Raw genomic sequence first — 24,086 nt, 5'->3', positions numbered from 1 at the left:
AGATGAAGGCGGGCTCCTCTGAGGGAGCTGAGCCGGGGGGAGGCTGTGGGAGCCAGTGGAAGGCTGAGATATCTGAGCGGCCAGGTCATCTAACCTTTTAGACATCAGAAGAGCCCATGCAGGGATAGCCTCATCAGACGGGGGTGCTGCCTGAACGGTGGCCGAACCCACAGACTGCACGACCCCCTGGTCCGGCAACACCTGTTGTGACATTGTAGTAGGGGCATCGCAGCCCCGGCAGAGTGGATAGCTTCGACCATTGGCAAACGATCTTCCACAGGTGGTACAAGCATAGTACAGGTCCATAGAGGATGCCTGGGAAGCTTTATCACCCTTGCGGTTTTTACGCATGTCAGCAACAAACGTACAATTATACTGTGAGCCTCTAGCAGGATTACACTACTGTGGGTGAGGAGCTACTAGCAGTATTAGAAAGGGACTGCTATACAGAGCTGGTATATACCAATAGTAAAGTGGCATACACTGCCAGTCAGTATATACCTGCAGGCACAGTCAGTATATACCGCTAAACGCTGAAATACACCGCCAGCCAGCAGACACACACCGCTAGAAAGACAGCGATATATCACTGAGCAGAGCGGTATATAGTGCTACAGAGTTGCAGAGCCAAGGAGGCGATCTCACTCGTGTCTGCTCCCCACATGTAATGGCGTCCAGTGTTCTCTGGCAGCATGGAGGGGAGAGACGGCCCACTAGAGGGAGCGGCTTCTGGAGCAGTGGAGGGGGCGTTGCTAAGATTGCACGCCGAAGCCGGGAGCTAAATTTATGATGCTTCCCTGGGAACAGGCCTGCATCGCCCCACCGGCGCCTCCTCAGGCGGCGGTTGGATGCAGGGGACGGGTACACGTCGTCTCCCTACCTGCTCTTGCTCCGTCTGAAGACGCGTCGGTCCTGGGATGCGGACATCTCAGGGACGCATCTTCGGCTCAAGGCTAGCAGGTGCTCGGCTCTGCTTAGCCCTCTGGAGCTACCTCTGTGAGGTGCTTCCAGGGAGCCTGGAGGAGTACGCAGACCCGACCACTTGGGCGCGAGGGAAGACTGACGGCTTTTGCACGCCAGGTTTCCTCTGCCCGTAAGCGGGGGGAACGAGGGTGAGCACACCCTGGTATTGCCCCATAGTCAAAAATAGAATAAAATCACAAAGAAAAAGAAATAAACAAAAAACATGAGCTGGCCTGGGGCTCAGGCCAGACGTGTCAGCCTCCCTGCTGACACTAAAAAGAACTGAGCTAGTTCCCGCCTAGCTGGGGTTATATGCTGTGGGAGGAGGAGCTAACTCTTTTTTAAACCTGGTATCAAGCCTCCCCTGGAGACACCATATAACCCACTGTCTGTGTCCCCCAATGAAAAGGCGAGAAAGGAAAAAAATTTTTACCGCAAAATTGTGACTTCAATCATGTAGCATTTTTTCACAAGGGAATCAAGATAAAATGCACCATAAAAATGTATTATGCAATTTCTCCTGAGTATGCAGATACCTCATATGTGGTGGAAATCAATTATTTGGGTGCATGGCCGAGCTCGTAAGAGAAGAATCGCCATTTGACTTTTCAAATGTGCATCACTGATCGGCCACGGCAGGACGCACACACTGATGAGGTGCAAAAGCAATGGGGGATAAGGACAAGGGGGGTAAAAAAAAAAAAAAAAAAAAAAAAAAAAAGGCCTGCCCAAAATTGATCAGGGATGCCGATCCGTGATGTGCAACCTGACCAGCGCTCGGCCTCTACAGGATGCATAGATTGATAAGGTGCAAAAAGCAATAGGGATACAGACAAAGAAAAAAAAATTATACTCACAGGAGTATTAGCAGGAGGATCACTCAGCAGAGGAACTGCAGGAGTTCTAGCAGACAGAAAGATGGACGGCTTATTACAGGCAGTAAGAAAAATGGCTCAGCAAGGACAGAGCAATGGAGGCAGTAGCGATTGGACTTCGCACGCAGATGACCTCGGATGAGCTGGTGGCAGTAGGCAGGGGACGTCAGAGGGGGACAGCAGAAGCCGAGGGAGGGAACACACAGACCTCAGGAGGAAAGAAAACAGGGGTAACAGATCGGCGAACAGATTGGTGGACTGGCAGATCAGCGGGCGGGCAAGGGGGGGCAGATTGAGAGCACGCAGGGTCAGCACGGGAGCGTGCAGGGCAATACTTACAGCAGCAGCAAGATCAGAAAGCGGCGATCGGGTGGTATGGTACTACAAGTACCATCAGGGCATGGCACAGACATTCTGGTGGAGGACTCCCCACGCCAAAACAAGCATGAAGAGGGCAGTCACTCCCAGCGCCCTCCCCGTATGTTGATTGGCGTGATTGCGCGTCATAGCACGATCGCTCCAAACAGTGCTGCAAGGTGTAGGGACGCAGTGTTTGATGGTCTCCAGCTATGGTCTGGTGCTGCTGCAGCACCTCATAGCTGGATCTCACAGGATGGCACTGTTTGGAGCATATATTTTTTTAGCCAAAAACAGTGCGATCTCTGTGATTGGAGGTTCAGAATCAGATGTCACCCACCCCAGGGTTAATCAAAGGTCCCCTGTTGTAAGAAATAGCAAGGGACATCATTTGAAAGCAGTTGCTATGGCCACGGCAATCAAATGAATTTTAAGTAGTAAAGTTACGTCCCTGGTCGTTATGTCAAGTAAAAATAGGATGTAACTTTACTGCCCACAGTCGTTAAGGGGTTAAAAAGCCCCATCAGCCACCTCTTCCTTGCAATTGACTCTACCAATTGATTTTACCAAGCTCTGCTGAGGAAAGGGGGAGTCGCTTTACAGTTGCTAGTGCAATTTCTGCTGTTTGCTTGCTATTATTGTGGAGATACCCTCTGTCTTGTATTTTCTTCCTTGTTTTGGTCTTCCCCTTACCATTTATTGTCTTTTTCCTCTGTGTTTGAATGCAGCGTGACAGTTTTGTTTTTTCCCCCAAGTTTGTCTATTTGATCCCGGTTCTTCCCTTGAGTGATGGGAGAGGGGGTACTAGATCAGGGCTGTTAGGAGCAAAGCCAGGGTGGCGGTCCAGACATCCTCAGCATCAAAAGTAATCCTGGGATCATGTCCACGTGCCCTTATCACTGTTACCCCCTTGCCTTCCCGTGACATTATTTTAATGCACACCTGACACACACACTGCTTGTGTAGCATCATGAGAAAGAGAGAGAGAACGATGGATCCAGCGCATATGGGCTCCATTATACAACATGGGCCCCATCATCTCATCACAACACACACACACACACACACACACACACACACACACACACACCCTCCCATCATCACCGCACACACACCGGCACTACCGCACCCATCATCACCGCACACACGCAGGCACTACCGCCCCCATCATCACCGTACACACGCAGGCACTACCGCCCCCATCATCACCGTACACACGCAGGCACTACCGCCCCCATCATCACCGTACACACGCAGGCACTACCGCCCCCATTATCACCGTACACACGTAGGCACTACCGCCCCCATCATCACCGCACACACCGGCACTACCGCCCCCATCATCACCGCACACACCGTCACTACCACCCCCAACATCACCGCACACACGCAGGCACTACCGCCCCCATCATCACCACATACACGCAGGCACTACCGCATCCATCATCACAGCACACACCGGTACTAACGCACCCATCAAAGCAAATATGCAGGCACTACCGCACCCATCATCACCGCGCACACACACCGGCAATACCTGAGTGACGTCACTGCTAACAACGCGACTCACTTCAGTTGCTCCGTGGAGCTGACAGAGCGGTTATGGTCTGAAGCCGCTCTCTGTCAGCTTCCGATTTAGCAGAGCTGAAAGTGTCGTGGGACCTTGTGTGGATTACGTCGGACCTGGAGGGGTATTTGGGGATTTTAATAAAGTGGTGAAAGAGGGTGTTTTTTTGTCTTTTATTTCAAATAAAGGATTTTCCGGTGTTTGTGTTTATTTGCTTTCACTATACATTAATCATGGGGGGTGTCTCAGATGCCTGCCATGATTAACCTAGGACTTAGTGGCAGCTATGGGCTGCCATTAACTCTTTATTACCTCGATTGCCACCGCACCAGGGCAATTCAGGATGAGCTGGGTAGAGTCCCAGGACTGTCGCATCTACTGGATGCGGCAATTCCGGGCGGCTGCTGGCTGATATTTTTAAGCTGGGGGCCCCCCCATAATGTGGGGCTCCCCATCCTTAGAATACCAGCCTTCAGTCGTGTGGCTTTATCTTGGCTGGTATCAAAATTGGGGAGGACCGCAAGCCGTTTTTTTTTTTTTTAATTCTTATTGTACTGCACGATATAGACCCACCCACCGGCGGTTGTGATTGGTTGCAGTCAGACACGCCCCCACGCTGAGTGACAGCTGTCTCACTGTAACCAATCATAGGCGCCGGTGGGCGGGGGAAGCAGTAAATACGAGATGGAATAATGAGCGGCCGGCATTTTCAAAAGAGGAGAAGCCGTCAGAGCAGTGAGACAGCTGTGAAGCGCCGCGCCCATGATCGGTGAGTATGAAAGAGAGGGTGAGAGGGAGAGATCGACCGACGGAGAGCTAGAGACCGAGAGAGACAGAGACAGCGAGCGAGCGAGGCCAGAAATGAATTCACATCTCATCTGAGCATGCTCAAATTAAAAAACAGGATCCATCACTGGAATGCGTTTTTTTGCCGGATGACGACGGATCCAGCGTCCATAGGCTTCCATTATACAACGTTCCGGACAGCGCCGAATCCAGACACAAAAAACGTTGTGTCCTGTCCAGCAACCGCCGGAAGGCAGACGCCATATGCAACGCAAGGCCATCCGACGCTAATACAAGTCAATGGGGAATAAAGCGGATCCAGCGCCGGATCAGTTTTATCCGTTTTTTGCCGGATTGTGCTTGATGCCAAAAAACTGATGTGTGAAAGTAGCCTTAGGGGTACTTTGCACGCTGCGACATCGCTAGCGATCTCGTTAGCGATGTAAAATGCTAGATCGCAAGTGCGATCTTTCGAGATCGCACATACGTAAAATGACCTATGTGCGATCTCGAAAGATTGCACTTGCGATCTAGCATTTCACATCGCTAACGAGATCGCTAGCGATGTAAAATGCTAGATCGCAAGTGCGATCTTTCGAGATCGCACATACGTAAAATGACCTATGTGCGATCTCGAAAGATTGCACTTGCGATCTAGCATTTCACATCGCTAACGAGATCGCTAGCGATGTCGCAGCGTTCAAAGTACCTTTTAGTTAGACATGTGCATATCAACCTAAGAACAAAAGCAAAAGACCTTGTGAAGATGCTGTTTGAAGCTGGCAAGATTATGTCATTCTCCACAGTTAAACGAGTACTGTATCAATATGGGCTGAAAGACCACTCTGCCAGGAACAAACCATTACTCCAAAATAAACAAAGCCAGATTAATGTTTGCAAATGCACACAGGAACAAAGACCTTAATTTTTGAAGACATCCTGTGGCCTGACGAAACTAAAACTGAACTGTTTGGCCAAAATGACCATCGTTATGTTTGGAGGAAAAAGGGAGAAGCTTTGAAGCCTAAATGCACCATCCCAACTGTGAAACATGGGGGTGATCGCATCATGTTGGGAGTGGTTTTACTGAAGGAGGGACTTGTGCAATTCACAAAATATATGGCATCATGAGGAAAGAAGATTATGTGGCAATACTGAAGGAAAATCTTAGCCAGAAGCTTGGACGGAACTGGGTCTTTCAAATGGACAATGACCAGAAGCATACTGCCAAACTGGTTACACAGTAGCATAAGGATAACAAAGTCAATGTTTTGGAGTGGCCATCACAAAGCCCTGATCTCAATCCTAGTGAATTTAATTTATGGGCAAAACTGAAATGGGAAAGGTTTCGGATTTTATATGTCAGATACTGAGGAAAAACATGCACATTTGTCTTTAAAGAGAGCGGATGGAAATTTCTGATTTCAACTGTATTTTAGGAGTCTGAGTTGGTCCATTCTATACAAACTGCTACTCCATCCAAATGGACATTGACTCAAACTCCACAGCCCTGGCCATTTTTCATGTTTGGAAGCAAAAAAAAACAGCAAACACCCCAAGAAATATCATACCCACAGTGAAGTTTGGAAGTGGGAAAAGCAAAGTGTGGGGCTGTTTTTCATCATGCAGCACTGTTAAACTTCATATAATTGACAGAAGGATGAACTCACTTAACCCTACTCTATGTTGAAATTGCAACATCAAGAATGAAAACACACAGCCAAAGAAACTCTCAATTGGTGTCACGAATGCAATGGAGAAAGCGGAGGACAGGGGCTCTTAGAAAGGCATGCAGGCTACAGAGACCCTAGCTACCCCTGATCTCATATTTACTTCTGAAGGTGAGGATGTCAGTCCCACCTTTCTGGCCCTGCTCCTGATCAGTCCTGATCTTATCCAGCTCCTTCTCCAAGGTTCATTAGTAGGATCACAATGGGACACAAATGCATATATGGCCAAAAATGTAGTGTGGATTTCAGGTCCCACCTCTGCAGCCTCTGCAATAAACAGAGCAGTGGCTTTGGGTCCTAAGATGGCGGCTGAAAACAAAAATAGGTAACTGGGTGTCGGCCAGACTAAAATGGCGTCAAAAGAGGAACTACTGTATGTAGTGACTGGGATAAAATGGCCGCTAAAAGAGTAAGTAGGTGTTGGTCAAAAATGCATTTGTGCCCCACTGTGTTCCCACTAATGAACCTTGACATAAGGACATTGTGATAGTCCTGTGGAAACTTTTCCCTTCACTTTTGCATATTTGTTTTTGCTGTACCTAGTATACAATTTATTAGACCATATAGACTGCTCACTATTAGTCCTGGTGGACAGTCAATATTTTTTTGCCTTTGGCAGTTGCTATTTAGCCTAGTTTTGAGATAATCTCGCTTGTATATTATCCTGCCTGGTATTTTGCACAAGAGTTACCTGATGTAGTGGGTGGAGGATCGTGTGGTCCTAAGGGGATTTTGATCATCAGGAGTTGGCATATATTAGGGTTTTTGCTGGCAGCACCCAGTGGTCTATCCTATCCTTTGTGTCTTAGTTAGCAAAGTCTGTCAGGAGATAGGGATACGCTGGAGGCTCGGCCCTGACCACCATTAGGTCTACCGTCGGGATGAGGGAGAGTGTAGGGTCCCCAGTCACAGGGTCAGCACAAAAGAGATAGAGTAGGCATGCTCCACCGCTATTTCTAGTTGTGTATACGTAGTCAGGGGGGTCCTGCTTGCTAGTTACCAAACACTCTTGTGCTCTTTTTTCCCCTCGGGGTTTTAGGGGATCTTGGTTTTTAAAATGTCAGTGTTCTCCTGACCCCAATCTACACCCGATGCTCTTTCTTACAAACCTGGGTATGTTCCTTTTGTATCAGGTCTCTGAGAGCCCTATGCAAACAACTACAGCTGGTATTCCTGATTACAGAGTAAAAGGACCAAGACATTCCCTTTCAGGCAAGAGGAATGGAGATGAATCTAGCAGCTTACAAAATCACCCCACATACAGATGTGCTGCATTCACAGTCACCTGAAGAGTCACCATCTCCCGATGTACGGTCCTTAATACTGCTACACTTATCCCTCTTCCAAGGGAGAAGTGTCCCACCTCTGACATCTTGGTGGAAGAGGTAGTCGACTATGGCACAGCATAGGCAGGAAACTTCTGGATTCGATACAGTGACGGATACATCTTTGGACCCTGACTTTACCCCTTTGTGGATGGATCAAGATGTGCATCAAGAAGACGGTTTCACACGGGTATGGTGGTGGTAATAGAAGACGCTGTGCCGATAGAGCAGTCGCGACCCGCATCACTGTCTGCAAAAGAAGCAGAGGTATGTGCTCTCACTGAAGCCTGCAAGATGGCAGCCAACATCTACTCTGTATGGAAGACAATAGACTTGATCACCGCCAATGGAACTGTATGCCACCATGAGGCCATAGAAGAACTGATGGAAGCTTTGCTATTGCCTGACAAAGTCGCGGTGAGCAGGGTTGAGGCCTACATTGGAGGAATCAAGGAAAGCAGTAAGAAATACCCTCGCTGACAGAACATCCAAAGAAGCAGCAATGCAACCAATACCTACAGAAACAGTCAGCCAATCTGTGCTCCTTAAGTGACCCCAATGTGAGGAAGAAAGGAAAGATGGAAAGTCTTGAGAAAACATTGTCCTGACCCTACAAAAGTAAGTCTCAGAAGAAGAAGAAAACTGAAATAGGGCGCAGCTGTGGGCTCCCGGAGACCATAGAAAGTGGCTAGTGACCTGCTTTTACTGCCAACCAAAGATATATGGCAGGCCTTGGACACAAAACTGACCCTACACACCCCACACCAGTACAGAATAGAAGCAGGGTCGGGAGGTTGAGGCAGTGTAGAAAGCAAGGGCATGAGAGTCTTCCACTTGCCTTTTTCAGTGTCAGACACACCCCAGCAGGGACCACTAAGTTGAGACCCTACGAAATCCTGTTTAGAAGTACCCCCAGATACTTTAACTAAACTTGTTGTTTAACTAAACATTTGCCTAATATACGTTCTTGAGTTTTTTCCTCCAGATCCAACACGATTTAGATCTTTCTCTCTCCTCTTCTCTCTCTTCCCTATCTTTCTCTCACTTCGTTTCTTTCTCTCTGTTTTTCTCTTTCTTTCAAAGATCCATGCATCCCACTACAAAAGATGTCGGACCTGGGACCAGGAGATGGCTGTCTTCCCTCTTCCACCCGATACTTTCTGCCAAGAAGATGATATCCAAGCCTGTGGACCAGAAGATGACTGTGCATCCCATCTTTGATGACGCCCCACCATTACCGCCTGAGGACTGAGGAATATGAGGCTCTGAGTGAAACCAACCCTGCTAAATATGAGCTTATGAGAGGACTACCACCACTTCCCCCTCTTCCCAAATAACGTGTGCCAACATGGAACATAGCCATGAGAGCAGTCAAGAGGATACGGTCAGGATCTGACTTCCTATGCATAGTATGTTGGGTGGGAAGATTCATCCACAAGGGATGGGTTCTTGTATTGATCAACATTAGGACAGATCAATAGATTCGACAAAAGTAAGGAAAGACTTTTAGCTATCTCCAAAGGGGGAATGCTATGGACAAGATTATCAACTGTTATGAGTATTAAGAAATATATGAAGATATCCATAAACCAGTATTTAAGATAGTGCTTGAACTGTGTACCACACCTATATCTGCATTCAGCAGACATCATGAGACTCATTCTGGGACTTTCCTGTTTTAAGTGAATCATGCTGACAAAGCTTAATATAAATGAGGAAACACGTATACATATATAACAGAATAAGTTCTTTACAGTTTAACCAAATAGGAGACATGTTACATTCTTGGCTCCTATCCAACTGGTTTCTATAAATGTATTTCAACTTCCGCAATAAAGTCAGTCATATTTTCTATGCAGATCCATACACATTTCTCTGGTCTTTATGGAAGAATAGTATGCATGCTACTAACAAATGACTTCTATGATTTGGATGCAGATGGGGTTAAGGTGTAGATGTAAAACTTGGATTACATCAATGTAAATGCATGGTCCCCTTAACACCAGGGGATTGCTGGTACAGGAGTATATTAAAACCAACAGATATAGACATACAGGGGAAACCAAAACTATCTCAAAGCACGCTCACACAGAGGTATAAGACAATAAGTGGTAAGTAGGAAAATAAGACCAGTGAGGAAAGACAAGAGAATTCCACAGCAACTCCAAAGCATTACAGTACACATAGCAAAACAGCAAACTATAGTCGGCGTGGGAAGACATATTCCCCCATCTTAAAAAAGGTGGGGAGCATATGTGATATGTTTCAAACAACATGTGATCCCAGTGGTAACCAGCAGGCTAGCAGAGGTTAACACTTGCTAACCTGACCATGAATGAGCACACAGCTGGTTGACGCACGAGTCTGCCTGGGGAACTCAGAAACTGCAGATAAACCATAGGGTGGAATGCCAGAATATATATTGTGAACAGCATCAGATGCTGCCATAACAATCGGAAAGTTTTGAGCATAACTCTGTGTGACAAGTGGTTTCAGAGAAAGAAAATAAAGCTGCTAGACTGGCCCAGCCAATCACCTGACCTGAATTCAACAGAAAATTTAATGAAGTTACTTAAGCTCAGTTTATAGAAGGAGCCCACTGTACCTTCAGGATATGAACAATGTTGGTGTGGAAGAATGGACCAAAGTCACACCTAAGTAATCCAAGCAACTAGTTTCTCCATACAGGAGGGGTGTTGAAGCTGTCATCCCTAAGGTCGGGGCCACACGGGGAGCTACTGCGATCCTCGCATAACACTCGGCTCACGCTGGCAGCACAGCAGGAGCAGAGTGTCATGCGAGTGTCACTGCGACTGAGGTCCGATCGTACAATAGGACCTCAGCTGCGGGGGGGGAAGGCGGGCCGGCTCTGAGGAGGGGCAGGCCAGCGCTGCGGAGGGGAGGGAGGGATTTATCTCCCTCTCTCCTCCGTAGCCGGCTATTGCCATTCTCGCCCTATACTTGCGGTACACCGGTATACAGCAAATGCAGTGCGATTTTTCTCTCACCCCACAGACTTAAATGGGTGCAAGAGAAACCTGGATCGCATTACAGTCGCAGCATGCTGCGATTGTTTTCTCGGTCCGATTATGGCTGAGAAAATAATCGCTCATGGGTGCTGACACATAGGCTAATATTGGTAGGAGTGGAACGCGATGTTCTATCGCATCCCACTGGCTCCGATTTTCACGCAGTGGGTCTTAGACCTAAAGATGAGGGAACCCAAACTTTCAAGTTCAGGCATTATACCAGACACCTAGTGTCCGAGATTAAAATCCGAACATGAACTGCTCACGGAAGTCCATGTCAGAGTTTGGATGCTGAATAAAGTGTGTTGAAATCAACAAGCTTTTTGGCATAGGGAACATGCCTGGGCGTTACAAAAAAAAACAAAAAAAACCTGAAACGTGGGATCTCCCCTATTTTTTTTTTTCAAAAATCTTTTATTGAAGTGTTACAACGAGACAGGATACATACAAGGTAAGTGCCATTGCACCATTACAATATAGACAGTAAATCACTCAAAATAGACCGCCCAAGCTCGGCAACAAGTGTCTTTAAGTATCCTGCAGAACTACACTCAAGGGCGAACATAGAAACATAAGTGTCTCATATATTGTGAACATAACAATCCCAGTATTTGCTACCGTATGCAGAAACTGTTTTTTATTGTAAGTCTAAAATCACAGAATGGTGTAGTAAGAATTATAAAAGGAGAGAGAAGAGAGATGGAAGGACAAAGAAGAGAAGAGAAGAAAAGCAAAACAAAACAAAAAAAAAAGGGGGGGAGGGGGAAATGGGGCGAAGATGGTGCCATGTATTTGACCATGAATGGAATGTCACTTTCCGAGGAACATTGAGAAATCAGAGGACTCTCTAAACATAATCCAATCCTGCCACGTGTGGAAAAAAACTGCTCAGATTCTGACTCACTGTGAGCCGATAATCTTTCCATTCTACAGATATAATCCATCTCCAGAGACCAGTCCGCTATAGTAGGGGCTTCCCTAGATCTCCAACGCCTGGGGATAATAGACTTGGTGGCAGAAAGACAATGTTTAAGTAGACCCCTTTTGATAGTCTTAAAGGACCCTGGGAGCATGGGAGGTCGCTCACCTGAGATATGACTAAAGATCTCGAAAACCTTACCCCATAGTTGGTGAATCGAAGGGCATTGCCACCATATGTGCAACATAGTACCTTTGGCTGTCTCACATCTCCAGCAATTGTCTGATGTGGTGGAATAGAACCTCCGTAGATCGGCGGGGCACCTATACCACCTAGTGAGAATTTTGTAGTTCCTTTCCTGCAGTTTACAAGCCATGGTGAGTTTATGTGCACATAAGAAGGCATTCTCCCATTCACGCTGTGGAAAGGAAACATTCAACTCTTTTTCCCATTCCCTGACAAACCACAAATCTTTAAGATCAGGTATAGATATGAGGATATTGTAAATTTGGGAAATCGTGTGTTGAGGAGTCGAGGTTTGGATCAGTAGTTTCTCAAAGGCAGAATGCGGAACTCTGATTCTGGCGATCAACAGGAAAGATGAAAGAAAGGATCTAAATTGTAGGTAGGAGAACCATGGCACAGGGCAATCTGGACATAACGTTCTCAACTCTTGGAAAGAGGGGACAGCTAGAGAGCCAACGAGGGTCTGCTGAAGTCTCGTTTTGGACTTACGGGACCAGATTAGAAATTTATCAACTCCCACTGCTGGAGGAAAGGCAGGGTTATCAAATAAAGGTGTCATCGGTCCAAGTTTGTCCGAGAGCTTATATTTAGCTACTGCTTTATGCCATACCCGAAGGAGATCCCTTGTCAAAAAGGAGATAGAATCTCTAGCCGGGCGCATGTTTTTTGGGATCCATGGCAAGGATGATAGGCTCAAATCGGACAAAGAGGACTCTACAGCCACCCATACCTTCTGGTCCGATCTGTGGAACCAATCTACCACCCTAGTCAAAACAGTGGCGATATAGTACAGGTGGAAGTTTGGTAACCCCGTTCCTCCTCTATTTTTGGGTCTGGTAAGAAATCTGTTCGCCAATCGCGGTTTGCTCGTTCTCCAAATAAACCGATTACATGCTTTGTTTAGAAGTTTGAAAAATGTGCTAGGAAGGACGACTGGCACCGCTTGAAATAGATTATGTAGCTTTGGTAAAATGTCCATTTTCATTACGTTGATTCGTCCGAACCATGATAATCTGACCCTGTCGAAGACCTTGAGATCTGCTATGATACGATTTAATAATGGTTTATGGTTTTGTGAATATATCTGGGTCAAATCCGACGAAAGATTAATCCCCAAGTACTTTAGTGATGAAAGGCACCATTTGAACGGGAAGGAGCTTTGTACATGTCGCCGCCTTTCCTCAGGAATGTTGATATTCAAAATTTCAGATTTTGCAAGGTTTACCTTGAAGTTACTGACTATGCTATACATATCAAATTCTTTAAGTATGGATGGAAGAGAAGACTCAGGATCTGTGATATATATTAGTAAGTCATCGGCATAAAGTGCAAGCTTATGCATGCTATTTCCGACCTGAATACCATGAATATTGAGGTTTTGCCTTAAGGCTACGGCAAAGTGTTCCATCACGATGGCGTATAGTAGAGGGGAGAGTGGACATCCCTGTCTAGTGCCGTTCTTTATGTTAAATGGGTCTGAATAACTTCCGTTGCAACTCACTTTAGCCGAGGGGTTTTGATAGAGTGCTAGGATTTTGCTTATTAGGTCGGGGTTCAAGTTAATTTGGTGAAGGGCGCTTTTGAGGAAAGGCCAGTTGACTATCAAAGGCCTTTTCTGCATCGACCGATAAAATACAAGAGGGTATTTTAGTCTTATGCACATGTGATATAAGAGGCATAGTTTTTATAGTGTTAACCTTCGCTTCTCTTTGCGGGACAAACACAACTTGATCGTTACATATCAGTCGAGGCAGAAGAGGCGCAAGTCTTGTGGCGATAAGCTTGTAAAAAAACTTAATATCCAGATTGATGAGCGAAATTGGTCGGTAGCTTTGACAACGTTCTGGGTCCTTCCCTGCTTTTGGAGTGACTAATGTGTGCTTCGAGTGATTGTTTGGGGAAAAGGTTAGATACTGAGATTGCATTAAAAACCTTAGTCAGGAAGGGTACGAGTTGGGAGGCAAATATTTTGTAAAATTTGGCCGTATATCCGTCGGGTCCTGGACTTTTGTTGTTCGGGGCATCTTATATAATTTGAAGAACTTCCTCTTCTGAGAACACTTGCCCAACAGAAGAGGAGACATCATCAGCGAGAACATGTAAGGCTGTGTCTTGTATGTATTTATCAATTTTTGCCTGGTGTCGCAAGGAGGGAGTATTAGCTTGTTGCCCATCAATATTGTATAAAGTCTCGTAATATTCTTTGAAAGCGTTTGAAATCTGCTGAGGATCATGTACTAACTCATTTGTTTCGATCGAATTTTAGGGATAAAAGTGTAGTAGCCTAGGATGTGTTCTTTTGGATAGGGACCCCCCACATTTATCTGAAAATTCGTAAGAATTGTTTCATCCTTTCTCTTTGGTGCAAGTAGGCCTGATCAAGCAAAAGTTTAAGATCTTCCCTCTGGTTGTTAAGATTAATGAGAATTTCGGGAGTTGCATTTTGTTTGTGTTTTTGCTCTAGTTTGTGAATTTGGTGGAGGAGCCGGTCAATTTGGAGAGTCTTTTCATTCTGGAACCCTCCTTTATAAGAGTCCCTCTGATAACGCATTTAAGAGCTTCCCATTGGACTGGCATCGGGGTCTCGTCCCCCTGATGATTGCAGAGGAAATCCGCAATTGTGGTCTCAAGTGTCTGTAATGCAATATTATCAGCTAATAAATTGTGGTTCAAACGCCACTGAAAGGTAAGAAAAATAGGGGCATGATCCGACCAGGTCATCAGTCCGATCGAGGCGGACGGAGCCCAACTTAACAACCGGTGGTCTATCATAAAGTAATCGATCCTGCTATAGGAATTGTGTACTGCGGAGAAGTGTGTGTAGTCTATCTTTGGGGTGTAGTATACGCCAAATATCTACTACCCTCTCTTGAAAAAGTGATTTTTTGAAAGAAGCAATCTGTTTTGGGGTCACAGATGACTTACCAGTGGATGAGTCAGATAACCTGTCCATGACCATGTTCAGATCACCTCCGATAATCAGCAGACCCTGTTTGAATCCCTCCAGCCTCCTCAGGTAACGCTGTCCAGCTTCAGTTTGACCCTTATTTGGGAGATAAACATTAGCTAAAGTATAAATTTGATTTAAAATTGAGAGTTTCAGCAGCAAAAATCGACCATTTATATCTATCTCCGTGTCCAGCACCGTGCCCTGAAAATTTTTGTGAAGTGCGATACTGACTCCTTTGGATTTGGAATTAGGGTTTGATGCGTGAATCCAGGTAGGAAAGTACCTGTTCTTGATCTCCGGAAAGTGGCCGGTTTTGAAATGAGTTTCTTGTAGAAAAAGTATTTGAACTCCCATCTTGTGCATCCCATAAAGAATCTGGGAGCGCTTTTGTGGGATGTTGAAATCTCGGACATTGAAAGAAGCTACTTTTATGGAAGCCATCTTTAGCGCCCACAGCGAGGGAGACCAAGGGAAAGAGGACTACAAACGGTTAGGGTTATGGCACCTCAGGAGAGGGGGAATAAAAAAAAAAAAAAAAAGAAGGGGTAAGAGACAGAAAAGAAAGACGTAAACAGAAAAAGCTTAAAGCCTATAAATAAAGCTAGGCCGAGTTCTCGCTCCTAGGTCGAGAACCGTCACAGGGAGAGTTCCTTAGCGAGGCGCAAAGGGAACCTTCCTCCCTTCAGGAAAAAGGACTTGTGTATAAAACAAGTCGCCTTAAGTGGGGTGTGTCTTACAAGGCAACATCATAAAACTCCCGGAGGGTCTCAACAGGAAGAGCAGTCCATATAACAAATAAGTAGTCAATAAACAAGCATCACTGGTTAAGGATGATTAGTAACAAGATGAATCCTGTAACCAGTTAATGTTAAATACTACATCATACCAACTTATGATACTTGGGGAGAAGACAGGCAATCCCTAGATGCATGTAACTTTAACTACTCAAAGATACCGGATATGTCGCCGCCTTTCTGTTCTAAAGAGCAGTTCCCCAAGCACCAAACATAAAATATCTGGAAAATAGCAGTCCCTTGCCCATCTCACGCAGAAACCAGATATGCGTCATGTGATTTGTTAGCAAACTTCACAAAGCGGCTAAATCCAGATCGCCAATCCGGGATCAAGTGACTCCGGTCATGCCAGAGCCTGATGGTGTATGTTCAGGGTTTCATGAAGTCATTCATTGCTCGGTCATACGTGATCGGACCGGAGGTTGGCGTCTCTCCCGCTGTGGTAAAGCCGGGCGTCTGCGAGCTACATTCGGACCTGTGGAAGTAAATGGATTTATAGGCCAGTCCGAAATGGTAACCTCAGGGAGATTCAGATCTTCCAGGAAGGCTCGCAGGCCCTGGGGGTTCCTAAGGAAGAAGAAACCCTGCTGATTGCGAACCTGAAGCTGGAAGGGGAATCCCCACGTATATGGGATATTCTTTTCCCTCAGGACGTCCAGGAGTGGTCTCACCGATCTTCGCTTCAGCAAGGTCGCCCTTGATAAGCCCGCTAGAAAGTGGATCTGTGCTCCATCAAAGTCCAGCGGGCCTTTGTTGCGGGCTTGTCGCATAATCTCCTCTTTTAGGTCATAGTAGTGGATCTGACAAATGACGTCCCTGGGATTGTTGGGATCGTTGGAGCGGGGGTCTAAGAGCCCTGTGGGTCCTATCAAATATTATTTCCTCCTCTTTGGTCTCTCCAGAAGGGTGTTAAAAAGGCCTTGGAGAGTGGGGATCAGGTCTGACGCTCCGGTGGCCTCTGGCAGCCCCCGAATGCGAATGTTATTACGTCGGTTTCTATTTTCTAAGTCCTCTACTATGCTGAATAAGGAGGTTATTTGTTCGGAGTGTTGTTCAACCAGCTATTGTTGAGATGACTGATTCTCCTTGACAGCCGACACGGAGGTTTCAAGCTCTGTCACTCTGTCTGATACCTGCGTCACCGTATCTCTGAGGCCCTGTATCTCTGTTCTACATATGTTTTCCAACCGAGAGATGTATCTCTCCATATCCAGCTTGGTGGGGATCTCAGCCATCTGAGACCGCAGGTCTTTTATCTCTTCCATCATGGAATTTTGTGCTGGTGAAGCTTGAGATGCCAATGGGGATGCAGATAGGTGGGACTCTAAAGCAGTGCCACAATTGGGAGGCGAGCATTCAGCATCTTGATTACACATTGCTGTGTCCTATGATCTTTGGGAGGGTAATGCCGGGTGAGCAGACTTATCCATTTCATTAGGATATTGTTGCGAGGCTGTATTATCTACCAACAACTTCTGAATATCACCGTCTCTGGAAGTAGACAAGGAGTTAGATGGTGATGGGGATGGTTTTCTGCTTTTCCTGACCATAGCTGTTTCTGAGACTATATTGCTGTACAGGATATTAGGAAACTGACTCAGTAAGCCTGTAATGGAGTTAAGATAGAAATGTCCAGCTATGTCTTCTTGTCTGCCAGGGTGTAGGATTCTGTAGGGTCACAGGTATAATGCTATTGAGATATAACTCACACCCTCCCAGGTTGCTGCACAGGCAGATTACAATGTAAAAGTGAGGGCCTGCTATGAATCCAGCAATCACAGTGTCAACTAATCAACTTATCTAAAGGCCCAGTCACATTAAACAACTTACCAGTGATCCCAACAACGATCCAACCTGATAGGGATCGCTGGTAAGTTGCTAGGAGGTTGCTGGTGAGATGTCACACTGCGACGCTCCAGCGATCCCACCAGCAACCTGACCTGGCAAGGATCGCTGGAGCGTGGCTACACGAGTTGCTGGTGAGATCACCAGCAACCAGTGACCAGCCCCCAGCGCCGCGTGGAAGCGATGCTGCGCTTGGTAACTAAGGTAAATATCGGGTAACCAACCCGTTATTTACCTTTGTTACCAGCGCACACCGCTTAGCGCTGGCTCCCTGCTCTCCTAGCTACAGTACACTTGGGGTTAATTACCCAATGTGTACTGCAGCTACATGTGCAGAGAGCAGGGAGCCGCGCACACTGCTTAGCGCTGGCTCCCTGCTCTCCTAGCTACAGTACACATGGAGTTAATTACCCGATATGTACTGCAGCTACATGTGCACAGAGCAGGAGCCGGCACTGACAGCTGAGAGCGGCGGAGGCTGGTAACGAAGGTAAATATCGGGTAACCAAGGTAAGGGCTTCTTGGTTACCCGATGTTTACTGTGGTTACCAGAGTCCGCAGAAGCCGGCTCCTGCTGTCTGCACATTTAGTTGTTGCTCTGTCGCTGTCACACACAGCGATGTGTGCTTCACAGCGGGAGAGCAACAACTAAAAAATGGCCCAGGACATTCAGCAACAACCAACGACCTCACAGCAGGGGCCGGGTTGTTGCTGGATGTCACACACAGCAACATCACTAGCAACATCGCTGTTACGTCACAAAAGTTGTTAGTTAGCAGCGATGTTGCTAGCGATGTTGTTTAGTGTGATGTGGCCTATAAGTGCCTCCGTCTTTACAAACTGTGCATATTTGACAAAGACAAACAGATCCCGATCTGTCACAGCTCACCGTGCCCATGCATCCAGGCCTCTGGATTCCAGGATGTGTCCATTCAAAACGTTTAGCTGTCAGCTCCCTTGTATCACGTTGAGAGCTGCTGTCCTAGGTAGCTGCAGCCCTCAGCTTTCAAGCTACTCCAGCAAGCCAGGGTCTCTTGCACGCTGCTGTCTGTGTCTGCTACACTGCAGGAGAAGGCACCGCATCTCTGTTGTCTCAGTTCACGAACACCTCTATTTAAACCCGGACTCTGAAGCTCCCTCCTCCACAGATAAGTAGCTGCTGCAGGAACCAGGGCTTCCAGGGAGAAGGTGTCCCAGGGTCTCTCCGTGCAGAAAGTTTCAGGAAGAAGCACAGCACAGGACTCCAGGAGCCATCTTGGGGCCTGCAGGTAAACACTCCCTCCGGCTAGATCTGCTTGTTTTCTCCGGAGTGGCTGCTCAGATTACGCTGGAAACGGTCTCAGGTGGCTGCAGGGGACTTTAGATGTACTGGTGATTAATTTAAGCTGTGGGACTTTCTCTCCATGCCAAAATCCCCCCCGGGAGCAGCAGAGGATTCAGTGGTCACTTCTGTTCAGAGCCATTGCCAGGCCACGCCCCGGGATCTCCCCTATTTTTGATACGCAGCAGACATGTAAAACAGACAGTTGGGGGCTGGTATCATCAGGCTGGGAAGGCCCATGGTTATTTAGCCCTTTACAGCCTAAAAATAGCAACACACAGCTGCACTAGAAGTGGCACATCACATTAGATACTTTGGCAGGCTCAGAACACTACAGCTTCATTTTCCCTTAGGGGGACTAGTAAACATTAAAAAAAAAAAAAAATACCCACAAAAGTTTAAAATCACCCCCCTTTTACCTCTTTAAAAGAAAACGAAACAAAAAGCACACATTTGGTATCGTCGTGTTCAGAAATGCCCGATTTATCAAAAAATTAAATGAAATAATCTGATCGATAAATGGTGTAACAAGAAATGAGAAGAAAAAAAAAATACCAGAATTACGTTTTTTTCGTCGACACAACAGTGCAATGAAAAGCAATAAAGAGGTGAACAAAACATTGCATCTACCCAAAAATGGTATAATTAAAAATGACAGCTCAGGGAGCAATAAATAAGCCATCACTGAGTCCCAGCCCCCCAAAAATTAGAAAGTTATGGGTGTTGAAATATGGTGACAAAAGCACAATTTTTGGGGGGGACAAATTTCAGATTTTATTTTCACTACGTAAATAAAAGAAAGTCTATACATGTTTGGTATCTACAAACTTCTACCCACCTGGAGCATCATACTGCCAGGTCATTTTTATTAAATAATGAACATAGTACACAAAAAAAAAAAAAAAAAAATTGTGGAATTATATGTATTTTGCAATTTCACTGCATTTAGGATTTCTTTTAAGTTTTCCAGTACAATATGTGGAAGAATGAATGGCTTCAGTCAAAGGTACAACTCATCCTGCAAAAAACAAATCCTTACATGGCTATTTTGGAGGTTAAAAAAAAAAAAAAAAGTTATGGCTTTTAGAAGAAAGGGAAAAAAAAAAAAAGAAAAAAAATCTTAATGTGGTGAAGGGGTTAAAATCTTGCTTTTCAAGTAGGTGTGTCAATTCAAAATTACCCTTAAAAAAAGTTTTTAAATTATTCTTAGAAACCCAACCAGGTGAACAATTCAGTGAATAGCTTTCTATAAGTGCACAACGGACATCGGCACCTTATATAGCATAATGGCGCCTCGTAGACTTGCCCTGCCTATCCCTGTATATCCCTGATGAATAAAGTGCAGTGCCAAATAAAGTGTCACAGTGATGCAATAAAGTGCACAGTGCTAATACTGATTTATCAAATCAGCAGATAGAGGGGAGGAAAGATTAGAGGGTACTCATCACTTTCCAACCAGATGGTGAAAATGAATTATAGGTCTGGAGCCTCTTGTGGACATGGACACCTTTTTTTCTATTTACGGAAAAGTTTCCAGGTATTCACCAAAATAGATTACCAATACTATTTACTCAGTAGTCAAACTTTGAAGGAGCCAGCTACCAGCATGGAGATCAGAGATTAATCCAGCTCTCAGCACAATGGCTATATGTCAGATGGATGTGATATCAACAAAACAATGGTATGATCCCAAGCTTTAAAGTGGTGGACAGTCCCTCCCATCAATCCGGATTATACACTTCACCTGTATAAGATATTCCGCCCCCAATAATCAATAAGACTGTGCATAAACAGGCATGCTCACCGATAAATAGGTCATTAATCCACGTGGATGCCGGAGATGGGTGCCGCCATCTTCAAATGATGCGCTTCCCGTTGCACACCATACTAAGTACTTGAGATGGGCGCTGCCATCTTTGAATGACTCGCTTCAGGTTGTGCGCCATACTAGACGCTGGAGATGGGCGCCGCCATATTTAAATGACCTACTTACGGTTGCGTGCCATGTTCAATGACGCGTTTCCTGCTGCACATCATCAATACCAGGATTCAGGTGGCTGCGCTCCACTCCAGAACGCAAGCCTATAGGTGTCAAAAGGAGCATATGATCATCATTAAAGATATAATTCCCTGTAGTTATAATCCTAATTTATGCACGGTCATACATGGAGTACTACATTTGTCCCTACTGGGGCCCCCCACCACTGTAACCAGAGTGAGGTGTTACCCAAGGGGATAATAACCAGAAATGACCATAAAATTCTTTACTACCCCAAATAAAAATATCACTTAATACTGTGATAGGGGCATGATATTTCCTTTTTAAATACACTCCCTGACAGAAGTTCTGTCGCTTATCCATGTTATGGAAATAAAAGCTTATAACCTGACTTTAAATTCATCCATTGGTTTCATAAATTACTCTTTTGAAAGCTGAAACCCTCCCAAAATTGGTTTAGGTTCTGAAAATAAAGTTGCTGCAAAGCTGAAATATTGATCATTTAATGAACATAGAAAAGGTCAGATTTTGGCAAGACAAAAGTTTTGTCGCCCACAGTAAGTAATTATTTGTTTGAATTTCCCATTAACTTCTAATACAAAGATATGTTGCACAACAATGGTGAATGAAGTTGTGGTGCTATTAGAGCCATGTTTAATATTTTGTGTGACTTCCATGAGCTTGAAGGACTGCATCCATGCAGTTCAACAATGATTCATACAATTTATTGATGAAGTCATCAGGAATAGCTTTTTCAAAAGAGTGGACCGAGACCGGGCAGAATAACGGCAACACAATGTCCTCCTTTAAGTGGAAAGAAGATACGACCTTCGGGAGAAAAGCGGGGAAAGGCCGAAGGACCACCTTATCATGATGGAAAATCAGGTAAGGTGAGCGACAGGAAAGAGCCGCTAGTTCGGACACTCGCCTGACAGAGGTAATGGCGACTAAAAAGGCAACCTTGATACTGTCATGGCCACAGCCTGGATGTGTCACTGCATCCGGGTCCTCAGGGCACAGAGAGATCCCAGCGCATAATAACCATAAGGCTGGTTTCACACTACGTTTATTTAACATCCGTCCTTAACGTTATTTTAGCGGAAATACGGATCCTGCTTTTACAGCAAATAACGTATGCAAACGCATCTGTTATTTTGCAGGATCCTGTCACTGGATGTTTAGGGGCGGGCATTGGAGTCATGTGATCGGGAGTGAGGGGAACTAGACTGGGAGCCGGCTTCTGACAGCTGCAGACGCTGGTAACCAAGGTAAACATCGGCCTTGGATACCCGATATTTATCTTGGTTACGAGTGTCTGCAGCTGCTAGGAGCAGGGCTGCCTGCACACGTAACCAACGTAAACATCGGGTAACTAAGAGAAGTGGTTACCCGATATTTACCTTGGTTACGAGTGTCCGCAGCTCTCAGGTGGGAGAGAGAGGAAGGGGAGGAAGGGGGAAAGACAGAGATAGAGAGAGAGGGTGAGGGAGGGAAGAGGAGAGAGAGACAGATCACGCGAGACTGGTTCTGGGCATGCTCAGTACTTTCTGGGCATGCTCAGTACAAAAGCAGGATCCTGTCTATCAGCACGCCAGCGTTCACCTGCGTTCGCGTGCTGTTTAGTCAGGATCCAGCAATTTGCAGTATTTGGACGCAGCTCAAAAACGCTACAAGTAGCGTTTTTGAAACATGTTAAAAAACTGCAAGTCGCTGGATCCTCACTATAACGCACGCAAACGCAGGTGAACGGATGTTAACGCGAGTCCATTGCAAATGCATTGAAATGAAAACGCATTTGCACTGGATCCGCTTTTCCGCTAAAAAAACGTTATGGACGGATGTTAAATAAACGTAGTGTGAAACCAGCCTAAGATGTAAAAAAATAAGGAAGACTTCCGGATCCGGTCCTGGCTGAGGTGGTGGTGTAGAAGGGAAGCTCCTGCTACCCCCCGGAGAAAGCGTCAGATAGAAGCCCCCCCGAACGAGTGACCACGGTGAAAGTGAGGAAGCAGGGAACCGGAAGAGAGCGGCAATGGAACGGTACCTGCTGCGCAGTGCTGGAGGTGGAGAGGGAACCTGTAGGAGCGGCGACGCTGCGGGCCGGAGTGGAGTGGAGGAAAACAGCATGGTGCCGGAGAGCATGATGGAGGAGGAGCCAGAAACACAGGCAGGAGATGCAGCTAAGCTGTGCCGGAGACAGAGAGAGGAGGAGGAGGTAGTGAGTGGGGAAACAGAGGAAAGTGAAACTGGAGAGAAGTGTCAGCAGGGGACAGAAGAGGACAGTCAGCAATGGGAGGAGGAGGGGGACATGGAGGAAGAAGAAAGAAGGGAGGAGGAGAGCAGCAATGAAGGGGTGCATGAAGGAACAGGAGGGCTGGGAGAGAATATGGAGCCGCACAGGGGAAATGGATCGACAATCTCAACAAAAGATAAATACTGGTTTTATTACCCCTAATAAACGCTGCAAGAAGCACCCAGGCACAGTAGTGTCACAAAATTACAAGCAGCTAGAAGGAGGCAGAGGATCAGTGCAGGTGAGGAGAACTAGAAAGACAGCACCACCTGCAGGACAACACAAGCAACCACAAGAATTTAATGTAGATTATAAAAAACTGGCAGATTCAGTGGCATCCCATCTGTCCAAAGAAATCAAAACAGCTATTGAAACCGCTATACAGACATCATTAGCGGCTATGCAAAAGGAAATAAATGATCAGGCAACCAGATTGATAGAAACAGAGCAGAGAATATCCGAGTCAGAGGAAGCAATACTGACCATGCAAGAGCAAATAGCAACCTTAATGAAGTCCAATGACTACCTGAGGGACAAGGCGGAAGATCTAGAAAACAGATCGAGACGCAACAACTTACGCATAGTGGGACTGCCAGAATCGGTATCAATGGGGCAGTTGGACAACATCTGTGAGCTGGAGCTACCACAGGCCCTAGGCATAAAGGCGAAATTTAGGGTGGAAAGGGCCCACAGAGTGGGTCCACTGAGGCAAAAGGAGGCAAATAAAGCTGAAGGACAAAATTCAAATAAATTTTCACCAAGAGCCAGACAGGTTATAGTCAAGTACCTCGATTATAAACACAAAGAGGAAATTCTGAAGGCTTTCAGAGATCGGAAGCGACCACTACAATACCAAGGCAATAGACTGCTAATCTTTGCGGACTATTCTGCAGATGTCTCCAAAAGGAGAAAGGAGTTCAGTAATATCTGTACATTTTTGTACAACAAAAAGATAAAATGCCAGTTGCTGTACCCAGCTATATTGAAAGTTAGAAATCCCAATGGCTCATTTGCATATTATAAAGACTATAAGGAAGCTGAAAACATCCTCATGTCAGAACAAGATAAGAGTCGGATGGAAAGACAA

General features: G+C 45.9%; 1 protein-coding gene across 6 annotated transcripts in view; it reads right to left on the bottom strand.

The window, feature by feature from the left end:
* LYST (lysosomal trafficking regulator) overlaps positions 1 to 24,086 on the bottom strand; it is a 1,763,279-nt gene that overhangs the window by 1,716,451 nt on the left and 22,742 nt on the right. The window contains exon 1 of one of the 6 annotated variants that reach the window (XM_075339738.1): positions 18,276 to 18,817. The exons of the other annotated variants lie outside the window; for them this stretch is intronic. The gene's annotated coding sequence lies outside the window, so the exon portion shown is untranslated. Of the gene's footprint in view, positions 1 to 18,275; positions 18,818 to 24,086 lie in introns of those variants that run through there. 6 annotated transcript variants of the gene reach the window in all.

This window comes from Anomaloglossus baeobatrachus, chromosome 3, assembly GCF_048569485.1.
Source record: "Anomaloglossus baeobatrachus isolate aAnoBae1 chromosome 3, aAnoBae1.hap1, whole genome shotgun sequence".
Taxonomy (NCBI): domain Eukaryota; kingdom Metazoa; phylum Chordata; class Amphibia; order Anura; family Aromobatidae; genus Anomaloglossus; species Anomaloglossus baeobatrachus.
This window is presented reverse-complemented; position numbering and strand designations above follow the sequence as displayed.